This window comes from Bos indicus, chromosome 15, assembly GCF_029378745.1.
Source record: "Bos indicus isolate NIAB-ARS_2022 breed Sahiwal x Tharparkar chromosome 15, NIAB-ARS_B.indTharparkar_mat_pri_1.0, whole genome shotgun sequence".
Classification (NCBI taxonomy): domain Eukaryota; kingdom Metazoa; phylum Chordata; class Mammalia; order Artiodactyla; family Bovidae; genus Bos; species Bos indicus.
Window position 1 is genome coordinate 81,314,519 of NC_091774.1, and position 23,129 is coordinate 81,337,647.

The window sequence follows — 23,129 nt, forward strand, 5'->3', positions numbered from 1 at the left end:
GTTGGACAACATCATTGACTCAATGGATGTAAGTTTGAGTAAACTCTGGGAGTTGGTGATGGACAGGGAGACTTGGTGTGCTGCGGTCCATGAGGTCACGAAGAGTCTGACAAAACTGAGCGGCTGAACTGACTGACCAGACAGGCTTTTGTTCACAAAGTAATGTCTCTGCTTTTTAATATGCTGTCTAATGTGTTGTCGTGCCCGATTCTTTTCCAGCCTATGGACTGTAGCCCACTAGGCACCCCTCTCCCCTTCCCAATCTATTGGACTGTAGATGCTCCAGGCAAGAATGCTGGAGGGGGTTGTCATTTCCTTGCAGCACCTGCAGGCAACCAGACGGTGCTCTCAGAGGGGATTAAGAACGGAAGAAACAGGATACTGGCCCTAGATAATTAGCATCTTATCTAGGAATAACTTCAAGAAGCGGAGATTCTTGCCTGATCCCCTACTTGTCTGCTTTTGTGATTGGCAGTTATCTTTTCATGTATGACAATATGGAGTGGGTTTTCTTTTCTTTTTTTTTGGGGGGGGGGGTCGGGTGTTTGTGTGTGTGTTTATTGTTTTTCTCCAGTAAAAACTCCTAGATATCCTGGCTCCTCCCTTAGCTCTTTGGAACAGTTCCTTGGAGCTATGTGAGAGGCTGTGATCGAGGGCGTCTCTTCAGAAAGATCCCCGAAGGAAACATAAGTCGCCACTTTTCATTTTTTTTTTTTTTCTTTTCAGTGGACAGCACCTTTTCAGAGACCACCACCGGGAGTGGTGCTCTGCGTTTTCAATGCCCAGGACCCCTTTGATTACTTCCTGCCACACCCCCAGCCCAGGTTCTGAAAGAGTCAACCCACCAGACCTTGATGATTAAGTATTCATTCACTGCTCCATTTTTTATTAATCAAAGACGTATATAATTGCCCGCCGGAGCTTGTGATCAGCAGGAGAGAGCCAGCCAACCCAGCTGCCCAGCTCCCATTCCTGCCCAGAGCAAGTGAGCTGCTGGCTTCCGCAGGGACCGTTTCCTGTTCCCTGTGGAGAAAGCTGAATTGGAGGAGAGAGCTTCTTGCATATTCAAGGCACTCTACAAACCCCCACGCCCAGCGTCCTGGGCTCCTCCTGGGGCTCAGGGACTCAAGCTATTCCAAGCCCACCCTTCCTTTTAATGAGGAAAAATTAAAAGATCAGGAGGACAGTGGAAAGTCAGAACCAGGGACTATTTTCAGGTCGCTACCAAAACAGAAAGGCTAAAGTGTAACCAGCCAAGCACCCGAGCCAGCCCTTTGGCAGGCGGCACTGCTGATAAGAAACCTGCCTGTTAATGCAAGAGACATAAGAGACTCTGGCTCTATCCTTAGGTCAGGAAGACCTCCTGGAGCAGGGCAGGGCAACCCACTGCAGTATCCTTGCCTGGAGAATCCCACGGACAGAGGAGCCTGACGGGCTACAGCCCCTGGGGTCACAAAGAGTCGGACACGACAGAAGCAGCTTAGCACACCTGCAAGCCAGCCCTTAGGAGGCCCCGCCTGTAAGATGGAGCCTGTAGCACCTTAAATTAAGGTCCCGATCATATCACGAAAGAAACAGAAGACGGGTTGATGAAGCTGCACAGCCAGGCAGTAGCCGGACTGTCCACTATAGTGCTGGGTTCTCCAGGGCCTGCAGAAGCAGCCTTGGGAGGGGACTTCAGAGGAACTTGCCTCGTCTGGTCACTCTTCACACTCCCAGGCTTCACACTGGCACATGGGACGTCGGTCACTTGCCTCAGTGACTTGGTGGACATGAGTTTGAGCAAAGCCCCGGAGACAGTGGGGGACAGGGAAGCCCTGCGCACTGCGGTCCGTGGGAGCTGCAAAGAGTCAGAAACGACTTTGCAACTGAACACCACCACCACAGTGGGACATGGAAGAAAACAAGTCTTTTCTAAAAAAAAGAAAAAATTGATCGATGGGTGGAAAACAAAGAAAGAAAATATAGCAGCTCAGGATAACCAGGACCTAAGATGCAAGATTTTCCATTTGACGGCAAGATACAAAGACACTGGAATTAATTCAAGCCCTTTCTCCTGCTCTGGCTTACGTGTTGGTCTCCGGAGGACCTGAGGGATCAGCAAGTATGGAAGCAGCAAGGGAGGGAACACAGTCGAATCAGAGAGAGGGAGAGATTCTAGACTGTGAATCCAGGCCCAGAGCTGGGACCGGACAGGTCGTCAGGGCTCTGTCTGCTTGTCCGGTACTCTCTCTGCTCTCATGGCCCCCCCACACCCACAGCTCTGTCTTCAGAAGGCATCCCTCTGGCCACGTGTCCATCTTGCTGACCCCGTTGGGATGCGATAATAGGATACTCTTTGACCCATTCCCGTTTTATGTGGATCGAGTTCCAGAAGCCAGGAGAGGCGGATGCTACTGAGATGACTCTCGAGCCTGACTCCGGTGAGGATCAGCCTGTAACATCACAGAGCGGGTGCTTACAGTAAGATCCGATGGTGCGCCCGGAGGTCTTTCTTCCTTCCTTCCCTCTTCACTTCCTTCCCTTCACTCTGCCTCTTTTTTTAACGGATCGATTCACTCCACAAACATCCGGGGGCGCTCTAGACGTTGTGCCCGGTGCTGGAATTCAGAGACAAGAGACTCACCACCTTCCCTCCAGGAGCTCACGCTCTAGCTGGGGAGCAGGACAGAGGGCCCCAGGATTTCTGGACGGAGGGGACGGTCTTGCAGGCAGAGGCCAGCATGGAGCCTGGGCAGAGCTGGAGTGCTCAGGAACCAGCTAGAGCAAGGCGGTGGAACGCTTCAGGCTGGAGTGGCTGCCTAAGTACGGCCTTTGGATGCCAGCCCGCATCAATCAATCAGGCCCTATCGATTGTGCCCCTTAATATCTCTCCTCTGCATCCTCGGCCACTGTCCCCTTCAGACACTCATTGTCTCTCTTCTGGACTTTTCCTGCTTCCAAACCGTCGCCCTTCTGCTTCAAGAGTCACGGTTGTGGTTCCCATTGGATGACACTGCTTACCTGTTCAAGGACTTCCCTGGTGGCTCAGACAGTACAGCGTCTGCCTACAATGTGGGAGACCTGGGTTCAATCCCTGGGTTAGGAAGAAGCCCTGGAGAAGGAAATGGCAACCCACTCCAGTACTCTTGCCTGGAAAATCCCATGGATGGAGGAGCCTGGTAGGCTGCAGTCCATGGGGTCACAAAGAGTTGGACACGACTGAGCGACTTCACTTTCACCTGTTGAAACTCCTCCCAGAGGAGAAGCACTGGGTCTCTTGCTTCCCACCCAAGTACTGGTGCTGGGGGGCAGGTTTCCTTCCCATTATGAGCGTGTCTGGATATGCAGGCTCCACCCAATGGATGTTATGACAAATGGGTGGGGAGGCGGGTATGTTTATTTAGGTCAAGGAAGGACAGTTTGCAAACAAGGCATAGGAATGAGTTGCACCAGGTCATCCCCTGGCCCGAGCTGTGATTGGCCCTCAGCAGCGTCAGCTCCCAGTGCAGCCCCACGTCTGCACGGAGCTCTCTCCTCCTCCGAATGCTCTCGTCCAGGACTGACCCCCACCCCCACCCTAAAGGGCACCCTTGAGACAGTGTCCACATGCTCTCTCCTGCCCCTTACTCCCTCCCAGATGTTTATGTGCAGGGGCTTCCCGCGGGGCCCGGTGTTTGAGGCTCCACCTGCCCTGTGCAGGGGGCGAGGTTCAGTCCCTGGTCAGAGAACTAAGGTGCACACGCTGCTGCTGCTAAGTCGCTTCAGTCGTGTCCGACTCTGTGCGACCCCATACACGGCAGCCCACCAGGCTCCCTCGTCCCTGGGATTCTCCAGGCAAGAACACTGGAGTGGGTTGCCATTTCCTTCTCCAATGCATGAAAGTGAAAAGTGAAAAGTGAAAGTGAAGTCGCTCAGTCGTGTCTGACTCTTAGCGACCCCATGGACTGCAGCCCACCAGGCTCCTCCATCCATGGGATTTTCCAGGCAAGAGTGCTGGAGTGGGGTGCCATTGCCTTCTCATAATCTGGGCTTGCTGCAAATCAAACTGATTCTCCTGGCTATGGTCGTGAATGAGGTTTGAAGGCCCTCCTTCAGAAGGCAAAATGTAAATGCACACATTTTCTGTTTCATTTCAATCGGGGAGAAAAATACTAACCATCTTGAGGCATGAAAAAAAAAGACACAGTTATTGGGCCAATTACTGCTCTTGCTGACCCCTCTGGGTTTCAGTGTCCTTTTCTATAAAGTTGGAATCAGGTTGCTGTATAGATTTAAAATGTAAGGAAATTGTCCAATTAGTACACTAGCTAATTAATAAATAGCAGCTGTTGTTGTTAAGAAAACTTACTTAGTTACCAAAAAACGGGGAGGAAATCACAGAGTCATATTTGAGAAGGGTGGCAAAGTGCTCCTAACAGCCTAAAGGCTGAGGTCTGTTCCAAAACCTCGGCCCCCGAGATCTGAGCTCTAGCTGCTCCCAGCTGCACAGCCCTGTGACCCCGGGTGACCGTTTCACAGCACCGACTGGACTGGTCCAAAGCAGGGGCCGGGTGGACTGAACTCTGAGCTGCAGAAGGAAGTCTGCTGGGGAAGTCTGTTGAAAGGATGGAGAGGGGCCGAGCCTCACCGCTGGACCCTTGAGCAGGTCCCCTGGTGTGTTCAAAGCAGTCTGAAGGGGCTGGGCAGGCACCCCAGAGCCCTGCGTGAAGGTGAGGCCCCCTACCCTGCTGGGAAGACCTTTCTCTTTATCCTAGAGTGAATATGGAAGGGCCCCTCCCCCAAAGAGGCGTGGGGCGGGGGGCGCTCTGGTGGAGGCTGGAGTCCACAGATGTTAAAACTTGCTCAGCCAGTGCCAGCGATAGAAATGGGAGTCACGGCCCCCACCGCACTCAGCCTCTGGAGCCCCCCACCTCCGCCCACCCCTCTCCACTCAGCTCTCATGTGATGCTCATCAAGCCACCGGTTGTTGGTAACTCGATCTCCTGCACAGACTCTGCTGGAACAGAGGGCCCTGGGTGCCCTGTTGACTCCTGAATCTCCAGAGCTAAGAACCAGGCTGGGAGATGCTGTCAACAGCAAGGCCTCCCCACCCCTGAGAGAAAGAATGACAAGCGTCAGGAAGCTTCTTCACTGAGCGCTGACCATCTGTCAGGCATTCTCCTAAGTGCTCTGAGCTTTTTCTCTCTGAACCTCAGACAATCCTGTGGGGATCGGTGGTGTTACTAGCATCCATTATCTGGGCCAGCTGAGGCCCACAGGGGCCAAGCAAGCCCCCCGGGGTCACCCCGCAGTACGTGGCAGGGCTGGATCGTACACCCTACTGCTCCAAGCGCGACAGACCTTCTCATCCTGTACCCCACCCATCCCCTCTGACGGGGCTCCCACAAGTGCCGGACAGAGCATGCGCGGGAATGAGGTGGGTGGGTTTCACTTATTGGTAATAGGGATGGGGCTGGGTACCCGCTTCGGAAGGTAGCCTTGATTAAAAGGAGAGCAGAGTGTTGCCTCTCCATTCACCCAGGGATCTGTGTCTCCCAGCCTCACTTACCCGGCAACCTGCACCCACTGTTGTGGATTCTGCTGAAAAGAGGAGATGAACCCAGGGGGAGAGACAGGATTCCCAAATGAAAACAGCAGGATTTTTCAGATGCCCAGCTCCGCCAGGAGAAAGAGGACAGGGAAGAGCTGGGGCCGATGAAAACACTTGCGTTTTGTGCAAAGGCAGAAGTGGGAAGAAACGCAGAGTCAGTTGTTAGGTTGATAGCAAGTCCGGTAGGAGTCTCCCCAGGGAGGAGATAGGGCTCTGGGGTTCTCAAGAAGCAGAACAGGACAATGGCTTTTTTCTATAGTGCTTTGTCTTAGTGTATCTTTAATTTAGTCAGTGTATCTTTATCAAAGTATCTACCATGTTTCTTGCTCAAGGACATGTTTCTCCTTAACAGGAACCTTCTGACCAATCTCGAGATCTTAAAACTTGTGTACTGTGGGAGCGGGTCTGGTAAGACCTTTCTATTGTAAATTCTAATCTTGTTAATTTGAGCTGTACGTTGTGGGAGAAGCTCTGGTAAAAATATAGAAGGCCTTGCCTAGACTAGCGAGGGGGTCAGTCTGCTCCCCACTTCTGATGTCTGTGCCAGAAGCTCTCTCTGTCCCTTATTCACTTTGATAAAACTCTGCTATACCAAAGCTCTTGAGTGATCCAGCCTGGTCCCTGGTCCCGAGGCTAAGTCTTCTTCTTCGGAGATCACTAATTGGACATCGTACTCCGTCAGCTCTCAGAACCGGGTGGGGGTGAGGAAGTACCAGGGAGTGGGCGGTTTCTGCTGCCCAGGAGAGCACGGGGAAACCCTGGCGCCCCCCTAACCTGTTCTCCTCTGCCTCTCCTCTGGGCCCCACCAGAATCACGCTTGTGGGGAGATTAGGGAAGGCCCCCCAGGATCACAGGACACGGGACAGAGAAGCAGGAGGCCTGGGGGCCGGGCCCAGGCCTGGGAACCAAGCTGGGAGCATCTTCTAGGGGAGAGCAGCACAGCCTGAGCTGAACCTGGCTCAGCCCCACCCCTGGTGATGCTGGGATTCTGTGCGGAGGCTGAAAGGGCTGGGGATCTGTTGGGGGTTGGGGGGAGCAGGAAGAACCCCACCCCCACCCCCACCCATGCAGGAGGCCAGACAAGGCCTTGGGGGTGAGTTGCCCTCGGCCTTTCTGCTTGGAAGTTGAAACGGCCTGACAATGACTCAGAAACCTCGGAAGTTCTCAAGGCCGATGGGTTCTTATAGATTGTACAGACAGCTCTGTGAAACCACAGGACAGGCTGTGACCACGCTCCCGGAAGGAGCTGTGTATGGCAAAGAGCTTTCTGGCCTCCGGGTCTTAAAGGAAACACAGACTCAACTCATCCCTTTGAAACAAAATTGCCTCTGGGGACACGGCAGGCCTCCACCTGCCTTCTCGTAGCATTCTCCTCAATGAAAGCCTCGTTTTGGATGTTAACAAAGCAACACTCCCGACAGCCATTCTGAGTGCCGTCTGTGGGCGCGGCACTAAGCGCTAAGAGCTATTCACGTGTGATATATGGTCACTTTATCCTTACAGCTACCCCATAATGTGGCTACTACTGTTATGCCCACTTTAAAGGTGAAGAACCTGAGGCCTAGATAAAGGAACTTGACCGAGTCATACAGCCAGTATGGGGAAGGAGACAGACTTGCAAGCCAACTCCAGAGCCTGTGTTCCAACCTCTATGCATTATCCCTCTTCCTGTGCCAATGTCCTCCTCCTCCAGGAAGTCTTCCTTGAAGTTCCTTTTCACGCCCTCCCCCGCCCCCGGAAGGCCCTCTCTGTCCTCTGCACTCTCAAAGGGCACATATTCATGCCATTCTTTGGACATCTTTCTTATATTACCCTGTTGATGTCTCCCCTCCAGCCTCTCCCTGGGAACTTAATTGTTGTCGTGGGGTCGGGGTGGGGGTGGGGGGGGAAAGGAGTGGGGAATGACCTAAACTAAACCAACTCACAAGAGACTGAGTGTTAAACCTGAAATGCAATTTACTAATTTACACTGAGAAATGAAACCATCTAGGAGACAGGAATCCTGAGGTTGGCTGGTCAGCACAATCTCTTCAGGAAGGACAGACTTTTGGGAAAGGAAATCAATACTTTGTTCAATCCAAAGTCAGAGTGAAGGGAATTGATGGGTTGACACTTAGGTGAAGGCTGACGCACTCCTCTAGAGCCTCCTACATGCCAAGGGACGAGAATATCCAAGGCAGGGGGCCATAGAGGTGTCCTTTTCTCTGGACAGTGCTGGATTTTTCTGGCTTCTACGAAAATCCTACCTTTATGGCTATATCATGTATCATGATCATGGCTGGCTTTTTTGTTCGCTTGTTTGTTTATATTAAATTCTGCATATCTGATAGAACTGCAGGGCAGTTCCCCGCTAAGACCCACCGTCCTCGGCAGAACCGTCACTTCCCTGTTGTCATCTCGTCTCCACGTGGCCTTGTGGTGGAGGGACAAAACACAAAGCCAGGCCGCCTGGGTGGATCCTGGTGTCGGCTTCCCCATCTCTAGGTTGGAAATAATAATAACACCCTCCTCATCATTTGTTGAGAGAGTTGAACGAGTTAATATACATCCAGTGCTTCGAACAGTGTCTGGCATCTGGTAAGCACTCAATCCTTGTTAGCAATGATTAATAATTAATCCAATAGATGAAAAAATTGAAACCCAGAGAGATAAAAATCAACCAATTCATACAGTCAGTAAGTGGTGAGGACAGAATTCCAGATCTAACTGGCTTCCTTCAGCTGCCAAAGTCTTTCCCCAAACCAGTTTCTTTTTTTTTTTTTTCTTTTCTTTATTTATTTATTTATTTTTACTTTACAATATCGTATTGGTTTTGCCATACATCAACATGAATCCACACGTGTTCCCAATCCTGAACCCCCTTCCCACCTCCCTCCCCATACCATCCCTCTGGGTCATCCCAGTGCACCAGCCCCAAGCTTCCTGTATCCTGCATTGAACCTCCAAACCAGTTTCTTATCCTTGATCCTTCATGAGAATCCCAAGGAAAGCCTGTTTTACAAATGCAGATACCCACCTACCAGGGTGGGGGAAGTTTGAAAGGGTGAAAAGATCACAGAAGGATGAGGCTGCTACACAAGTGGAAACAGACACAGCCACTCTGAAAACTATTCGGCAGTTTCTAATCGAGACAAACCCTCACCCACACCGTCAGCCAGGTTTCATCAGGGAAGCAGGCGTCCTGTGTCTATGGATTTGTCCCGGGGATTTCGACTTACCCAGTGTGGCAGCTGGTTAAGCAGTTTTGCAAGACTGTAGTTTTTGCATCTCACGTCAGAAGTGGAATTCCATAGGTAAGAAAGTTGGCTACAGGAGGTGGATATAAAGTGGTGGAGATCAAAAGAGGCTGGACCTGGGGCTTCACTGGTGACTCAGAGTAAGGAATCCACCTACCAGTGCAGGAGATAAGGGTTCAATCCCTGATCCGAAAGATCTCACATGCGGCAGGATGACGAAGCTCGCGTGCCACAGCTGCTGAGCTTGGGCTCTGGGGCCTGGGAGCCGCAACTTCTGAGCCCTGTTGCTCTGGAGACTGTGCTCTGCAACAAGACAAGCTGCTTCAATGACAAACCCGTGCGCAGCAAGTAGAGAGTAGCCTCTGACCACCTCGACTAGAGAAAAAGCTCTCATAGCAGCAAGAGACCCAGCACAGCCAAACAGAGAAATTAAATTATCAAAAAAAACACAACAGGCTAGAGCTCATAAGAGACTCACACAAGGACAGACTGAATCCCTGAAACTCATGTCTATTTTTGCTGCCTCTGTCCCTCATGCTGTGGGCATTTTGCAGGAGCCAACGTCCTTCCCCACTGGAGGTAGCCTTCAGCCAAGCCCTCACGTCACAAAATCATCATGTCTATCCCTAGGTATCTGCCCAACAGAAATGAGCGCAGCTCAGTTCAGTTCAGTCATTCAGTCGTGTCCGATTCTTTGCGACCCCATGGACTGCAGCACGCCAGGCCTCCCTGTCTTACTCAAACTCATGTCCATCGAGTCAGTGATGCCACCCAGCCAGCGCATATGTTCACGAAAGGCACGTGCAAGAGTGCTTCTAGGAGTCTTCTTCAAAATAGCCTGGAAGCAGCTCAAATGCCCCCTGGGCAGAAAATGAATTAGCAGCAGTCCTATAGTCATACAGAGGAGCACTGCTTCTCAATACAGAGAGCAAACCGTGGGTGCACAGGACACAGATTCACTTCACAGACACAACGTGAGCAGAGAAACCAGACCCAAAAGGGTGCATGATGGGGGCTCCCTGGCGGCCCCGTGGCTAAGACTTTGCCTGCGAATGCAGGGGGTGGACTTGATCCCTGGGGGGCAGCTAAGATCCCACTTGCCTCAAGACCAGAAGCAATGCTGTTCAGTTCAGTTCCATCACTCAGTCATGTCCGACTTTTTGTGACCCCAAGGACTGCAGCACGCCAGGCCTCCCTGTCCATCACCAACTCCCGGAGTTTACCCAAACCCATGTCCATTGAGTCCGTGATGCCATCTCATCCTCTGTTGTCCCCTTCTCCTCCTGCCCTCAATCTTTCACAGCATCAGGGTCTTTTCTAGTGAGTCAGTTCTTCACGTCAGGTGGCCAAAGTATTGGAGTTTCAGCTTCAGCATCAGTCCCTCCAGTGAACACCCAGGACTCTTTTAGGATGGACTGGTTGGATCTCCTTGGGGTCCAAGGGACTCTCAAGAGTCTTCTCCAACACCACAGTTCAAAAGCATCAATTCTTCAGCACTCAGCTTTCTTAATAGTCCAACTCGCATATCCATACATGACCACTGGAAAAACCATAGCCTTGACTAGATGGACCTTTGTTGGCAAAGTATGAATTCAATAAAGGCTTTAAAAATGGTACATATTAAAAGAAAAAAAAGCTTAAAAAAGAGCTTATGATGTATAAGTCTATTTGTGTGACATTCAAGAACAGTCAAAATGAACTCATGGTGAGAAAGGTCAGAGTGGAGGTTGGTTCGGCCGCAGCGGAAGACGGGCTCGGTGCTTACAGCGGGGAGAGAGCAGCTTGAGGTGCCTGAGGGCTCCGTGTCTGGGCCTGAGAGGTGTCGCAGAGCTCTGTTCACACGTAATATGCTTCCGGGCTATACACTTAGATTTGTGCTCTTTATCCTATGCATGATAAACTGTCATTTAAAGCGAAATGCAGACTCTTGCCCCTCCCCCTCCCCCCAGACTTCTGACGCAGCTTAACGACCACTCTGGGGAAATCTCTGCCCTGCACCTCATTTCTTCCTGAATCTGCTCCCCTTTCTGTAGGGTCAGTCATCCTTGAATTCGTCCTAAACCCAACTTCTTCAAAGAGAGAGAATATCCAATTTTGATCCTACATCTCTGGGATTTGAAAAAAAGCACATTTCTGTTCAAAAAGACACCCCGAGAGTGGGACTTAATCAGACAAAGCTTCCTAGTAACGGCCTTGGAAGGTGTGTTAACAATCTCTGAAGTTGAATTGCGCTTGGTTTTAAGATGCCAAGAAGCTTAATAGTTCCCCACTTTCAGGGACCTTTCCTTTGGGAACTGCTAGGAACCAGAGCCTCTCTGTGCTTATTACACTTGCCCACATCCCACACTCAGCCGCCCTCTCCCGGGGTGAACAGACCCAGGATGGCTGCCTTTGTTTCTAGAAGCTGCATGCTTTAGGGACCCTCGGAGGTCTCACTCCCCGAGGGGAGGGACATCCTCCCTGGGGAAAGCTCTAGAAAACCCTCAGTCCTGGATGCATCCGCACGGTTCAAAACGAGCATCATCTGGGACTTGCTGGCGGTCTAGTGGTTAAGACTCGGCACTTCCACTGGAAGGGAAGGGGGCGAGGGATCGATCCCTGACTGTGGAACTAAGATCCCACATACTGTATGGCATGGCCAAATAATAATAAATAATACGGTAAAATTCAAAAGTGAACACAGCCCTTCTTCCCGTCATTTAGAGCCTCCTCCTGTGGAGATGCTCCAATAGGCGCTCAAGTCCCTGTCCAGTCCTCCCTGTACCCGCTCCCCGGGCCTGAGTTTCCATTCTTCAGAGCTTCCCGCCGGCGGAAAGGGAGGAGACAGAGCAGTCACTCGGATTTGCACAGTTCTCCACAATTCATCAGAGGCCTCCCCACCAACACCCCACTCCCAAGCATCTGTCCCACCAGTGAGAAGAGACGCAGCGGTGTGTTTGCGGACGGGTTTAGACGTCCCTGAAGCTCAAACGATAAAGAATCTGCCTGAAATGCAGGAGACCAGGGTTCAATCCCCGGGTTGGGCAGATCCCCTGGAGAAGGGCATGGCAACCCACTCCAGTACTCTTGCCTGGAGAATCCCATGGACAGAGAAGCCTGGCATGCTACAGTCCATGAGGTTGCAAAGAGCTGGACATGACTAAGCGACTAACACTTTTACCTTTCAGGAATGGTGACAATGAACAATAAACCGAGTAAATAAACAATTTATGTAGCGTGTTGGAATTGATGGCAAAAAAGAAAAGAGTACAGCACATTGTCCAGCAATGATACGGCTCTGGGTTTGATCCCCCCTGCAAGTCTGTCCTGATGCGTCCAAGAGAATCACAGTGGTATCAGCCTCCTTGCCAGGGACTGATTCAGGAACCCCAACCCAAGTCAATCAGTGTATAATTCCTTTCAGGTGACAGCTGTCTCGAGGGGGTTTTGACCTAAAATATCCCGGAGAAAAGGGAAAGACTTTTATCCCGTGGCGGGGTACAGTCTGATTTCTCCTCCCAAAGTACAAGGAGACCTGGATAAGCCAGTTTGAGTTGGGTTTTCTGTAAAGTACTCTGTTGGATGAGGGGCATCCTTCCCATTTGCACTGTGTTCTGGTTTGACCCTCTCACAACTCAACATAAACAGTTCCCCAAGGTTGTACATAAAGCGGTCTCCCCGCGGGCCTGTCCCCTCTCTGGGTACCGTGGTGAACCAAGGAGAAAGAGCAGATGAAACCAAGGAGGGTCCTGGCATGTAGGAAAGGAAAACCAGACCCTTATGGTCCTTCCCTCCTCATGTTGTGACTATCAGTGGATTTCAGGTCCTCCTGAGCAGTATAACCTGTCTCCCCTCCTACTCCGTAGGAAGAAGGCATTTGCCTTGCTTTCCCCAACCCAGTACACGTGTCTCATCCAATCAGCAAATGACCACAAGACCCCTACCCCACTCCTTGTACCCTGGGTATAAAAGTGGATTAAGGACTCCTGTTCAATGTCAATTCTCCTTTGAGCTGGCCTGCTGTTCTAACAGCGTCTTCCGCTCTAATAAACTTTACTTCCCTCTCATTCTGTCTCGTGTCTGGAAATCCTTTTCCAACTCACGCCCGGACCATGACAGGTACCACCCAGGACCAGCTGCCGTCCCCTCAAACCATCCTGTGAAGAATACATGATCCCCATGTAATGGACTCTGTTTTCACATTATCCCCGCCTTAGAATAAAGCCCTTAGACTTAGAGGAGCCACTGAAATGTGTCTTGACCAAAAATCCACGTCTGAAGCCTCCCAGCTGCTGGCCAGAGAAGAGACAGGTGAAGGTTGTGAACTGAAAAAAGAGGGCGCCTGGGTCCTGCCTGTGCCGTGAGAGCTACATCCTGCAGCCTGGAGAGCCACCGTTGCTCAGGTGGGTCTTGCCTCAGGCAGGAGATTCTTCCTTTTTTAATTATAAATTTTAAATTATTAAACAGGTAATACATGCAGAGGGTTTTAAAACAGAAGCAGCGCAAAAGGTTACACAGTGACGCCTAAGTCTCCCGGGGGATCCGGGGCGGAGCTGAGAGGTGGCTGAGGTGGGGCGTCCCTAGAACTCTAATCCACAAGCCCCTCAAATTACCCTGAGACTCCACACAGTTTGCAGGCCAGACAAACCCTGCGGCCAGACCCTTCACTCCCGCTCAACCAGAGTCCTTCCAGGACCCAATTCTGGGCAGCCACCCCTACCTGTTTTGTTCCCGTTCTTCCGGAGGGAGTCTGTGTGTATCAGTATATGTGTATATAACTCTCTATATTTCATCTCACAGGGTTTTGATACAAATGGTAACATACTATTATACTGTTCTGCACTTTGCTTGGCTAGTATCTTTGATATTGTTCCATATGAGAACATATGGGTATGTGTGTACATATATATTTACATGTTTTGTTTTGTTTGTTTTTTACTGTGCTGGGTCTTTATTGCTGCCTGCCGGCTCCGTAGTTGTGGTGCAGAGGCTGAGTTGCCCCAAGACAAGCGGGATCTTCCAGGACCAGGAATCGAACCCAAGTCTTCTGCACTGACAGGCAGATTCTTCACCTCTGGACCACCAGCGAAGTCCCAGAACATACTTGTTACTGTTTAGTTGCCAAGGCCTGTGCTAAGTAGCATCTGACTCTTTTGCAACCCCACGGACTGTAGCCTGCCAGACTCCTCTGTCCGTGGGATTTCCCAGGCAGGAATACTAGAACTTCTCTAGGGAACTCTTCCCAACGCAAGAAGCAAATCCTCACCTCTTGCCTTGGCAGGGAGATTCTTTACCACTGAGCCGCTGAGGAAGCCCCTAAGAACTCACAGACTTTGTTGGTTCTTTTTGACGGATGTGCTAAAATTTATGTAAACAATTCCCTATTGATGATACTTAGGTTGTGTTTCCTACATCACACGCTACCACACACAATGCTACTTTGACTATTAAGCTACAGATAGCTCCGTGTCCATTTCACGAATAACTGCAGGATGATTTCCTAAGCCTGAATTGAATGAATTTTGGAGTCCATGAGCATTTTACATTTAATAGCTGTTGTCAAATTCTCTTCCAAAGCGGCTGTACTCATTAGGAACCCCATCCATAATGAATGCGCCCACTTTGGAGGGCAGAGAGGAGAGAGCTGCTGGCCTGTTTCTTGTATAACCCTCATCACTAATAAGACCCTGGATCCAAACGGTGAAAGGAACGTAGGGGTCAAACAGTATTTGACTCGGATCTGGGCTGTTGCTCATCCAATGTGTGACCTGAGCAAACGTCTTAAACCCTACGGGCTTCGGTTTCCTAACAAAACAGAAATTAAAAGTTATATCCATTTTATAAGGTCATTATTAGGAGCCAACAGTAAAGTTTCAATTAGTCAAGATAGTAAATTCTAGAGGTATGCTGTGCAACACCGTGCCTAAGGATAATAAGTTTGCATTGTTTGCTTAAAAAATCTGTTAAGAAGGTAGATCTCATGTTAAGTGTCCTTAACACAACACAATAAAAAGAACTCTGACTCAGAAAAGGGGAGAAAACAAAGGAGAAGAAGAGAGCTGATTAGATCATGTGTATAAAGTTTCTAGTATAATGCCTGGCACACAGTGGGAGTTTAATAAAGTGTTAGTCGCTCGGTAGTGTCCGACTCTTTGCAACCCCGTGGACTGTAGCCCACCAGGCTCCTCTGTCCATGGGGTTGCAGAGACAAGAGTACTGGAGCGGGTTGCCATGCCCTTCTCCAGGAGATTTCCCCACCCAGGGCTCGAACCCCGGTCTCCTGCGTTGCAGGCAGACTCTTTATGGTCGGAGCCACCAGGGAAGCTGAAACCGGAATTAATTATTGTGGTGGGCAGCCTTCTGGTCTGTGTCCTTTCTGTCCACTAATGGCTCAGTGTGCAACTGGCTCAGGCATGCCCTGCGGATGCCCTGAGGCTGGGAGCAGGAAGGGGATGCGGGGCAGGGCTGGGAGGAGCTTGGGGAGCTTGGCAGAGCCCTAGGAGGGGCTCCAGCCTCAGGAATGGCCGTAGCGGAAACAGCGGGAGCTGTGGGGGAAGTAAGACTGGAACGGGAGACCGGGGCCAACTGTGGCAGAAGGTAGTTCATGTTTTCTTCCCCCAAGACAGGTTTACAAGATGATCTCAGGTGATTTTTTTTTAATGCTATGAGCACTTTTTTGTATTATTGCACATTGGAAAATACAACCAATACATTTAACAGATGATTCCAAGGGGATTCTTGTTTAGGAAAATACCAGAGTAGGCATTCAAATGTTTAAAAATTGAGTTGATTTACATTTTATTTTTTGGCCACTCAGCAGGGCATGTGGGATCTTCGCTCCTCAGCCAGGGATTGAACCAGCACCTCCCTGCACTGGGAACATGGCGTCTTAACCTCTGGACTGCCGGGAAAGTCCCCTAAATTTTAAAATTAAGTACTTCACAGTACATGACGTATGAGCCACATGTGTGTGTGCTAAGTCAATCCAGTCGTGTCTGACTTTGTGTGACCCCATGGGCTGTAGCCCTCCAGGCTCCTCTGTCCATGGGATTCTCCAGCCAAGAATACTGGAGTGGGTTGCCGTGCCCTCCTCCAGGGGATCTTCCCGACCCAGGGATCGAACCTGCTCTTAAGCAGGACAGTTCTTTACTGCTAGTGCCACCTGGGAAGCCCGTACGAGCCACAGTTATTCCCAAATCATGATGGTGGGACACTAGTGACTGAAGTGCCTCAATACGTGACATACAAAAAGCCAATCAACGGCATTGAGCGCAAGCTGTGGAATCAGAGAGCCCTGGCTGTAAAGTGGTGCAGGTGGCCGAACATCACAGGATCTCAGGTCCCTAATCCGTAAAGCAAGAATAATACTAGCTTTTAGTCACAGGGTTGTCATGAAGCTCCAATGAAACCACATGGATGACTCACTCACTTCACTGCCTGGAATGTAGCAGACAACTAACAAATGTGATCACTATTTTTTAAATTATTTCATTATTAATTAAAATTTTTACATCCATTATTAATATTTAAGCAGTCATTATAGTGAGTGAAGGCTAAAGAGTTCTGGCTTTATTCTATAAGCCATAAAAACGGTTTTGTTTTTATAGTGTTCATTCTGTTGTGAAAACATTTCAACAACATTAACAAAGAATGATTCTTAAACAAAAAGGAAAACCACTCATCATTTCCCCAACCTTAAATAATTTTCAATTTTGCATATTCTCCTACAGACTTCGTCAACATGAATACTTACTATTCGTGGTTGCAATCACAGCGTTCATGCAAATTGTGTATCCTGCTTTTTCTCAACAAACATGATGTTATGAACAGTTTTCATGCTTCTGCGTATTCTTTATAATTATCATTTTTGTGGCAGCAGAATGTTGCATTGACTACATTAGGCATGGTTTTCTTAACCATCTCACTGCCTGGAGAAATACAGGCGAATAATGCCTATGACATGCCTGGAGCTTTTTTCTTCTGTTGAATTGTGCTCTTAAAATCAATTCCCAGGGGTGAGATTAATGGGTCAAGAGGTAATAATGTTTTCAAGGCTCTTGTTACATTGTACTAGATTGTTTTCCAGAGTTTTGCACACTGCTTCCAGAGAGGGAGGAAGACAGACTTCATCGAGCCCTGCCAGCACCGGGGGATGGGGGTTGTAAATTCTGCTAATTTAATAAGTATGAAATGCAATCTCCATACTGTTCTCGTTTGCATCTCTTTGATCACTAACCAGCTGAACTATTTTCCAAGTATTTATTTACTCTCTGCTTATCCTCTTGGGTGGAGTACTGGTCCACATCCTTCACCGGCTTATCTGTTGGAGGCTTTTCTTATCCATTTGAATGAGCATTTCAGAGTCGATAAATTTAATCATTTGCCAGCCAGACTTGGCCACTGGAGCCTTCTGAGCAGGAGGGTGCGTGATCACACAACACCCTGGGAAGGATTCATTCTGAGATGAGCTGAGGAAAGTGGGCTGGGAGACCGAGAAAGCTGTCCGCGTGTGGGCTGCCGGGGCTTGATCCCAGAGTAGGGGTCTGAACGCCACCACAGGGCTGGGAACGGCACGAGGGTCTGTGTGCCCTGTCCTGGAGCTCATGGTTCCCTGCGTGGTCCCCCACAATGCCCTTCATGCTCCCTCACAAATTCAGGGGCTTTGGCCCACAGAATTGCTGGGGAAAGGGGCTGTTTTCGCTGTGCAGGTAAGTAAAGTGTGTGGTCCGCGGGGGAACACATGGTGAGGGGATGCCACGAACACCTCCCTCACCTGGGGTCCCCAAGGCCAGGGGGGAGCAGCTGGAGAATTAGGGCAACCAGGAAAGGGGAGTCAGGGGAGTCTTCTGTCTACAGCACGGGTGCCCAGGCTGATGGAGTCGAAGGCAACTCAGCCGATAGCCACCCCCCAGGCCAGGCTTCCTAGTCCTTCCCCACAGCCACCCTCCAACCCCGAGTTCTCACCTAAGGCAATGGCACCCCACTCCAGTACTCTTGCCTGGGAAATCCCATGGACGGAGGAGCCTGGTAGGCTGCAGTCCATGGGGTCGCTAAGAGTCGGACACGACTGAGCGACTTAGCAGCAGCTGGGTATCAGCCCCGCAGCACCGTGTACCACGAGGGTTTACTAGCATCCACCTCACTAGTCGATGGTCCGACAGACCAGCCACATTTGCCAAGGGCCTCCTCCGGGCCAAGCTGTGCCAGGTGCGTGGAACAGACAAAGTCAAAGACGACACGGAGCTCACAGTCTCGTGAGAAAGGGAGGCGCTCTTCACCGGGAAAGGCACTCCAGCAGACACGATGGGACAACCTGCTTTTTCTTTACATAATTTTGTTTATTTCTTGGCTGTGCTGTGCTGTGCTGTTGCTTTTCGCTCGTTGCCGTGGGCAGGGGCATCTCATTGTGGTGGCTTCTCTTGTGGAGAGCGGGCTTTAGGGTGTGTGGGCTTCGTAGTTTCTGCACGTGCGCTCAGTAGCTACGGGTCCCGGACTCTGGAACACAGGCTCAATGGTTGTAGTGCACAGGCTTAGCTGCTCTGAGGCCCATGGGATCTTCCCAGACCTGGGATCAAACCTGTGTCTTCTGCCTCGGCAGGTGGATTCTCTACCACTGAGCCAGCAGGGATGCTCAGGACCCAGGTTTCTAACCGAGAGAACCCCAGGGAGCCAACACTCTGACTGTTGCTCGGGACTGGCATGCAGCGTCGTGAAGGAAAGAAAGACTCACACAGACCTGGATTCAGAGCCTAGCTCCAGGCTTCTTTGTCATGACACCTCTGATGAAGCCACATGACCTCTTGGTCCAGCTGCCCTTCATCTTTGTAAACAGAGGCTCTGGTACCAAAGACTGGCAGGGTCCACGCCAGGCAGCCCCTGCCCACAAGGTACCCCCAGCCTTCTACCACACTGGTATCACTCTGTCATGTTCTTCAAAAGAACCTGACATTGGACGGCTAAGTTCAAGTTTAGAATGACTGACTTCTCAGAGCTCTCTACATTAATACAGCCAACTCTTCTTCCCAAACACAGCTCCATCCCAAGCCAGGGCCTCACACAGATGTATCCTAACATTCCTCTTACATGTCCAAGCTCCACCCACAGCCCCTCCAAACAGCTGCCTCCTAGCCAATCTAGGGATACACACAGGGTGCAAAGGCAGATGGAGAAGCTGCCCACACAGGTCCTGGAAGTAGGCTCGGGTCATTTGATCAGGAGATCCCAGGGTTCTGGATGCCCAAAGCATGGTTTCAAAGGGGAATCCAGGGAGTTCTCTTGTGGCTCCGCAGTCAGGATTCCAGGCTTTCTCTGCGATGGCCTGGGTTCAACCCCTGGTCAGTGAACTCAGACCCCGTAAGTCACATGGCACAGCTAAATAACTAATAAAAAGTAAAAGGGGAACACAGACTCTCCGAGGACACAGCTGCTTAGTTTCTGGACTTTCCCCCCATGGAAGGATGCTGGCTGGAGGAGGACCACAGCAAAACCCTCTACTGCACGAGACCCAGGGCAAGACCCCTCTCGCCCAGACCTAAGGCAGTAGCACCTCTCCGAGTTTGTATCTCCATCTGTGTAAAGCGGACATCGATAGACTCCCGGTGCATTGAGCTGCTCTGAATCTTAAATGAGCCAGTGCACATAAATTCGTGACACGAAGCAAGTCGTTAGTAAAGGCCAGTTATCAGCACAAGTGATGTAGATGAACAGAGACCCTAGAGGCCAAGCAGGGGAGAAGGCGCACTCTGACACCCTTGCCCTTTAAACAATCTAGTCTAGGTGTTGTCTCCCGTGTTTGTTTTGTGTGTTTAGCGACACTGCGTCTTCGCTGAGGCTGAGGACTTCCCCAGTTTCGGTGTGTGGACTCGAGCGTGCACAGGCGCAGCAACGTGGGGGATCTTGGTTCCCGGACTAGGGATGCAACCCACACCCCCTGCATTGAAAGGCAGATTCTTAACCTCCGGACCACCAGGGCAGTCTCCTTGTCTCCTGTTTCAGAAAGGATCCCTGTCCCCAGCACGCCAGGCAGAGGAGGACGCATGACTCATTGGCAAGGGTTCTGGGTGCAAAGGGCAGGGGCAGCGGTTTCTCCCTCCCTCCAGAGTACGCGCTCACCAACCGCCGATCACCGACAGGGTCAGGGCAGGCCTGGCAGCCAGTGGGAGTGCCTGGGGGAGTGGGGATCCCTAGAAACTCTAATCTTCCTCTGGGGCCCCCGTCACACCCCCAGGGCTGGGAGAGATGGGGGCAGCACGGAATCTAGCTGAGAGGCTTCATTTTCAGTAGCTTCTGATTCCTGAGTCACAATGGTGGGGTGTCACCCAGTCATGGCTTTGCGAGACTTTTCAAGAGTTCTGAGTTCAAGATGCACCTTTTGAAAGAAGGAGGAGCTGGAAGCCCAGGGACAATAGCTGTCTGTCCCACATCACACAGCCATTCAGAGGCAGGGTCCGAGCTAGAACCTAAGGCTTCTAATACAGACCGGGCAAACAGCCCTGGTCTGTGGCTGGGGCAGGTGGACAGGCGGAGGTCAGACACGTGGGGTGGGACGTTCGAACTAAGAACTGACTCTCAGACCCGGCTCTGCCACTTGGGACCTCTGAGATTTCAGGTCATAACTTTACTGTCTGCCCCTGAAATGCAGCATCTATGTCTTCCAGTTGTTGTTAGGGTAAGCAAGAAAATTAATACGAATGTTTTTAGAATTTATTGAGCATAGGATCAGGCTCTCTGTTAGGTTCTTTCATGCCTTGTCTCATTTAATCCTTAAACAACCCGATGAGCTGGGAGCGGCTATTGTTTTCCTTGTTTTTGTTCAGGTGCTAAATCGTGTCTGACTCTTGATGATCCCATGGATTGCAGCACGCCAGGTTTCCCTGATTTTTTTTTTCCCATTAATTTCTTCTTTTTTTTTTTTTTTATTTTTGGCCGTGCTGGGTATTTGCTGTTGCTCCTGAGCTTTGTCCAGTTGCAGCGAGCAGGGGTCTACCCTCCAGCTGCAGTGTGCGGGCTTCTGATGGTGGTGGCTTCTCTTATTGCAGAGCAGGGCCTCACAGGCTTAGTTGCCACGAGGCATGTGGCATCTCTCCTGACCAGGGATTCAACCTGTGAGGCAGGCAGATTCTTAACCACTGGACCACCAGGGAAGTTCCGGGAACTACAATTGCTTGCTGCCCTCCTCCACCCCCATTTTTCGGAGGAGGAAACGGAAGCTTAGGAAATGTTAACTGCTAGCCCAAGGTCATCTAGCTGTGACTGCAGCAGAGCCAGGACAGCACCTGGCAAAGCTCTGCTCTGGACCACTGAGCCACCCCACCTTGTTGCCAAATACGTGGAGAAAAAGAACCAGGAAGGTTCTGGTGAACTCACCAGATGGAGTTGCCCAGAAAGGGGATGGGGCCCTGGGGGTCACACTGAGAGTAGGCGTGATGTTGAAAGGAGGGCACTGGTTGATGAAGTCAAGACCCATCTAGTCTGTGTCCGTGTCCTGCTGCTTCTTCCAAGTGACCTCCTAGGTCTCCACCCAGGGAACCCTCCTTCCTTGGGCAGGGCGGAGCGGGTGGGGATCCATCCATCAGCCAATTTGCTTGAGCTCCTGGGTGTCCCTTGGGGCTGCAGATCCACCTAAGGCCACCAGAGGGCGGGCCAGCTCTGTGCCAAGTCCCGGGGACACAGCACCCCGCAGAACCCTGCCAGGTGTCCAGATCGGCATAAGATGCCCCCTTTCACTTTGCCCCGAGGGCCATCAGCCTGGGCTTCCCCAATGGCTCAGTGAGCAAAGAATCCGCCTGCAAGGAGGGAGACCCGGGTTCCATCCCAGGGTGGGGAAGACCCCCTGGAGGAGGAAAATGGCAACGCACTCCAGTATTCTTGCCTGAAAAATCCCATGGACAGAGGATCCTGGTGGGCCACTCATCCAAAAGGTCGTAGAGTTAGACACCACTGAGCAACTAAGCAAGAGTACCCACATCAGCTTCCATCCCTTAGATCCTCAAACCTCGAACCGCAGAAGTTCAGTTCGATCCCACAGGGTGTCTGATTCTACTGAGATAAAGACCTTAAGGATCACCACCCAAACAGTAACGACAGCTGCTGCCACCACCAACACTAGGCAGAACCTCGTTTCACTAAGCCCTTTCTCATACCTTGACTTGCTGGAGACTTATTGGTAAGCTGAAGCATAACTGTGAGTGGTATACTCCCATCGTACAGATGAGGAAACTGAGGCCCCAGAAGAAGGAAGGCATTCTCTTTGGGTCACCTAGAGGACTCTGGTCCTCCGGAAGAGCTGTTTCCAATTTCCTGCCTGTCTGTAAGAGAGGCTGGGGGTTGGGGGGACGGCCTAAGGGATGGGAGGAACAAGAGGTGGGAAAGCTCTCCTGGGAAGATGGTATTTCCTGTAAATTGAGACCCCACTGCCCACCCACGCGCCATTCATCCACCCGACCTGTTCATTGAGCACCTGCTGGGGATGCAAAGATGGATGAGGCGAATTTCCTGCCCTCAAAAAGCTGGAGGTTTAGTAGGGGAAAGTAGTGAGTCAGCAGATAATTATAGGCAACCGACGCCTGGGTAGTGGGGTACGTGAGCACAGGGAATGTTCACCGACTGGGACACACCCAAGTTCGAGGTGTCTCTTGGGGCTCCCAGGCCGGGATCATTGGCAGGGGCTCCCCCTTTCCTGCAAGTCACCCTGGGATGGGAGCTCCCCTCCCAGCTCCGGGACCCGCCAGTGTCGGGGGTCCTCCCGGGTACCCCCCAACCACCCCCTCTCCAAGAGCGCCGGCCCAGGGACCGATGACAGCGCACACCTGAGTCAGCCCGCCGCCCACCCGCCCCTCTGCGTCTGTCTCCGCCTCGTGTGATATTTCGCTCCCGGGAGCCAGCCCCACCGCGCTCCGGAGGCAGCTCGGCAAACAAACCCAGCGACAGATTGTGCCGCGGCTCATTCCGGGGAAGGCCGCCAAATCCCACCCTGCTTCCCCCAACACTCCCTCCCCGCCTCCCTCTGCGGGCCCCCCTCCCGGGCGCGGGCGCTCCGCGGGGTGGGCCCGGGGAAGCGCAGGGACCCTGCTTTCTAGAGATGGGTGTGTGTGGGGAGGGGGGGGGGGTGGACAGGGGCCCCGGGGCCGTCCCTCTGCACTCCCACCCTACCCGAAGTCTGAGTCGCGGGGAGAGGAAATTTAGGTGCTGGGAGCCGGGGAAGGGCAGACAATGGAGCCAACTGGGGGGCGCCCGAGCGCCGAGGGGCAAGAGCGCTGGGAGCCCGCGACTGAAACCGGGTGGAAAGGGAGCTGACAGAGAGACACGAGACCCAGAGATGGAGAGACGGGGTCACGAGGACC

General features: G+C 51.5%; 1 long non-coding RNA gene across 2 annotated transcripts; it reads right to left on the reverse strand.

Moving 5' to 3' along the window:
- Positions 1-886: 886 nt before the first annotated feature.
- On the reverse strand, positions 887-5,678 carry LOC139187208 (uncharacterized). Of its 2 annotated transcripts, none has more exons than XR_011570802.1 (3): positions 5,531-5,678; positions 2,463-2,600; positions 887-1,023 (listed from the first exon to the last, which is right to left on the reverse strand). It is a non-coding gene; the product is annotated as an uncharacterized lncRNA (long non-coding RNA). The 2 variants fall into 2 exon arrangements; XR_011570803.1 differs by lacking the exon at positions 887-1,023 and adding an exon at positions 1,475-1,840.
- Positions 5,679-23,129: the final 17,451 nt, after the last annotated feature.